This window comes from Procambarus clarkii, chromosome 11 (assembly GCF_040958095.1).
Source record: "Procambarus clarkii isolate CNS0578487 chromosome 11, FALCON_Pclarkii_2.0, whole genome shotgun sequence".
Taxonomy (NCBI): Eukaryota; Metazoa; Arthropoda; class Malacostraca; order Decapoda; family Cambaridae; genus Procambarus; species Procambarus clarkii.
The window spans coordinates 8,016,214-8,020,833 of NC_091160.1; the positions used below are offsets into that span (position 1 = coordinate 8,016,214).

The window sequence follows — 4,620 nt, forward strand, 5'->3', positions numbered from 1 at the left end:
GTCTTTACCACTCACCAGGCAATAAGAACTTCTATAGAGAACGTTGTGTTCCCTAGGTGGTACTGTGATAACCTTCGTGTATGCTCATAGAGAAATATTATAAATGGAGGCACACTCAAACACAATGATAAAAGTGTGAATTTACTGATGCAAATTACATGAACACGCACACAATCACAAGTAATACATGAATATGGAAATAAGGATAATAAGTCTGGAGATCGTCAGCCTCTTCTTCCACGACCTCCAACACTCCTTCAACTGGGCAGAAAGACAGGAGTCCCACACTATCTCACAGGAGGGCCTCTTCACCACAGCGGCGCCTCTTCTTCACTGTCCTGCCATCAATACACACTGTCCTCTCTGACAGTCCTGGACACAAGCTGCCTTGCAGCCTATTCTACTACTAAAGCATTAATGTCCTGTTGCCACATACATAAGTACCTATTGTGGCCTAACTAGCCTACTCACACAAGGGGTAATGGGAGGGAAAATGATCTACCTTACATTCCTGGCTCACGACGCCTGTCCCTCGATGGTGTGAGGTTCCCACGCTTCCTGAGTCGATCCTCGACGATCCAGGAACGTTCCACAGGTCCTCAGGTGTCGTGGAGCCTTCGCGTCGTCGCCGTTCCAATCCCTGAGATTCAGCTGCCCCAATCCTGGTTCATCGATGGGCGCTGAGCTAATCACTATTTTTCCCACACTCGCCCCTTCCACAAGGCGTTGCTCCTTGTCCTAGGCACGGTGTCGTCCTTCCAAGACCCTCAGTGGATGTGACCCGGTCACAGCTAGGCCTGCCCGCCGCACCTTCCAGACCTCAACGTCCAGCGGCGCCGCCCAGCGTCGTCGCCGACTATTTTCCAAGTTTGGCACTCCTTTGCTCAATGAACTTGGTTCCTTTTTGCTTCCCAGAAGCGCAGGGTCTCCAATAACTTATGGTGGGCTGCGATGGCTAGTTTAATTAACTGAATAAGGCTTGTAGAGCCTCAAATCCTCGAGAGCTGACCGAGGCGCGTGCTCTCACCTCCACAGTCAGGTCAACTCTGACGTTGGCGCCGCCCGGGGCACTCGGTGACGTCATGGCGGGCCCTGATTGGTCGCCCGCGACCTAAGTCGGCCAATCCGCGATCGGCTAGTGTCCCTTCCAAAAGGTCATATCTGCATTAGGGGATACTCTTTCATTTTATATCAGGGTGCCAATTTCCCCTTATTTACAACTTATAATGTAACTTCCTTCCTTTACCCGGCAGCCGGTCTGGTCGCCACATATGTCAATAGACTCCCTGAACCTCAGAGAATCAGTAGGGAGAGCTGATATAACTCTTAAAGCAGGCAAACGAAAGAGATAGGAGAGGGCACCGTAACACATAGTAGGCTGAGAAGTGCGTTCTGGCTACTAGGTACGACATATATATATATATATATATATATATATATATATATATATATATATATATATATATATATATATATATATATATATATATATATATATATATATGTCGTACCTAGTAGCCAGAACGCACTTCTCAGCCTACTATGCAAGGCCCAATTTGCCTAATAGGCCAAGTTTTCATGAATTAATTGCTTTTCGACTACCTAACCTACCTAACCTTACCTAACCTAACTTTTTCGGGCACCTAACCTAACCTAACCTATAAAGATAGGTTAGGTTAGGTTAGGTAGGGTTGGTTAGGTTCGGTCATATATCTACGTTAATTTTAACTCCAATAAAAAAAATTTACCTCATACATAATGAAATGGGTAGCTTTATCATTTCATAAGAAAAAAATGAGAGAAAATATATTAATTCATGAAAACTTGGCTTATTAGGCAAATCGGGCCCTGCATAGTAGGCTGAGAAGTGCGTTCTAGCTACGACATATATATATATATATATATATATATATATATATATATATATATATATATATATATATATATATATATATATATATATATAGATATAGATATATATATATATATATATATATATATAGTGACTCGAACCATACTCACACCCCAGAAGTGACTACGGACGCCTTAATCCGCTTGACCATCACGACCGGACATAAAGAAGTGATAGCCGAAGCTATTTGAACCACTTCCCCGCAGGCACTCGGATGGTTATCTTGGGCATAGCATTTTATCAAATCACGCAAAATATTCACACACTCTCCGTCACTATGTCATGGAGTGCGAAAAAATACGTGAATTTAGAAACAGATTTAAAACAAATTTACAGCAACTGTGCAAATATTTCATTCACAATGATCCACTAGGAGGAATTTTAGCCCAATATTCACAGTTTGCTAACTGTAGATAGTAAGTGTGGCAGTAACCATTCCACTACCACCTATGGGGTCCAATTCTGTCCACAGAGTGGATATGGGGTTCAATGCTGTCTACAGAGTGGGTATGGGGTCCAATGCTGTCTACAGAGTGGGTATGGGACCCAATGCTGTCTACAGAGTGGGTATGGGGTCCAATGCTGTCTACAGAGTGGGTATGGGGTTCAATGCTGTCTACAGAGTGGGTATGGGGTCCAATGCTGTCTACAGAGTGGATATGGGGGTCCAATTCTGTCCACAGAGTGGGTATGGGGTTCAATGCTATCTACAGAGTGGGTATGGGGTCCAATGCTGTCTACAGAGTGGGTATGGGGTTCAATGCTGTCTACAGAGTGGATATGGGGGTCCAATTCTGTCCACAGAGTGGATATGGGGTTCAATGCTGTCTACAGAGTGGGTATGGGGTCCAATGCTGTCTACAGAGTGGGTATGGGGTACAATGCTGTCCACAGAGTGGGTATGGGGTACAATGCTGTCCACAGAGTGGGTATAGGGTTCAATGCTGTCTACAGAGTGGGTATGAGGTCCAATGCTATCCACAGTGTTGGTATGGGGTCCAATGCTATTCACAGAGTGGATATGGGGTCCAATGCTATCCACAGAATGGGTATGGGGTCCAATGCTATCCACAGAGTGGGTATGGGGTCCAGTGCTGTTTACAGAGTGGGTATGGGGTCCAATGCTGTCTACAGAGTGGGTATGGGGTCCAATGCTATCCACAGAGTGGGTATGGGAGGGGGTCCAATAATATGCACAGGATGGGTATGGGGTCCAATACCGTCCACAAGATCAGTATGGGGTATACATAATTATTGAAGAACAAAACTTTCGTATATTATTCTAAACAAAACAAAGTTACAATAGCAACACCGATACTCGCTGCTGAGCCTACTAATGTATGATGCTCATTTGCAGTTTTAAAATACATACATAGTGTATGTATTATGTTCATTTACAATTGCAAATACATGCATAGTGACATAAGATTTTTAAAATACTTTCGTGAGTAAAAAGTATTTTTTTTAATGGAAAATGATAACTGCTGAAACAACAGTCCTACGCTATTGAGTATTTGTTATTGTTGGAAGACGACGTCTGTAATTTGGACTGGGTATGAACTGAAATCTGATTCGCTGGCGGTTGATATGGCAAGTTGCTATTGGCTGGTGGAATAATTTGAATTCTGGTGATTGGTGGACAAGTGTGTATACAGTCGGGGAGGGAAGCAGCTGGCTCTCAGTGTGCAGTCTCGCACTACAGGGGACGGACGCAGTAACGAGTGTGTCAAGGAAGCGAGGTGTACAAATATACGTATAATTTTATAAAGAGTAATATGACTGACATCAACAAGTGATCCATACAGTGAAGCACAAATGCAATACATCAGACAATGGAGAGGTGTGGCGAGTGTTCGGGTGTACTGGGAAGACGTATTGTAGGCGTCAAGTGTTGCATCTGCAACATAAGATTTCACCTGGGCTGTGCAGAATTATCTCCAGGATGCACAAACAGGCAAGGAATTTACTTGGGGTGGTGATAGCCGGCACACCATGGGCAACAGGTTAGTTTAGTGCATTTTACAGTGTGAATGATCATACTCTAATGAGTATTGGAGTTTCCTCTCCATGTTAGATCCCGTCTTCGTGGAACTTGCTGCTAGAGTAAGTTCTTTAATGTTCAAGACTGACGGCTTTGGCCGTACTCTCTCTGGGATCGAGCGGGCCTTTAGAAAAAGGATAATTAGCGCGTGCAGTCGTTGTGAGGATGAAACTTTCAAACTGCATGTAACAAAGTATATTTAATTAAAAACAAAAGTTTAACATGTACGAAGTTCATCAAATATCGGTTCATCCTGGGTTCACGATTTACAATGTATACTTTTTTGAGAAATTTGTAAAATAAAATTTCTATTGGTCAAGGGGCCCGGGGAGGTTTTGCCTGGGAGGGGGGGAATATTTTGCCTAGATTTCTTCAAAAGCCGTGAGCATGGACTATGTCTCAGAACGTATTACTAAAGCTTCTTCAAAAAGTATAAACCACTTACTGTTCCTGAAGGGGTCCGGATCACCTGGATAAAGATTAGATTGAGTTAACTGTACTACAGCGGCAAGTATAAGGTACTTGGTAGCAGGTTATCAATAACGTCAGATGCAGTAAAGCGGTAAAGACCTAAGCAGTTAAGGTGGAGAAATTTCATTATTCAAGTAAACGGTAAGTTAGTAGTGTGTACATTGTTAGGGGGTGAGGTCCGGAGGGAGCCTGAATG

At 43.4% G+C, this 4,620-nt stretch overlaps 1 long non-coding RNA gene across 1 annotated transcript in view; it reads left to right on the forward strand.

The window, feature by feature from the left end:
• Positions 1–3,597: 3,597 nt before the first annotated feature.
• LOC138363783 (uncharacterized) overlaps positions 3,598–4,620 on the forward strand; it is a 101,329-nt gene continuing 100,306 nt past the window's right edge. The window contains exon 1 of the long non-coding RNA XR_011228118.1: positions 3,598–3,915. This is a non-coding gene — a long non-coding RNA (uncharacterized lncRNA). The remainder of the gene's footprint in view (positions 3,916–4,620) is intronic.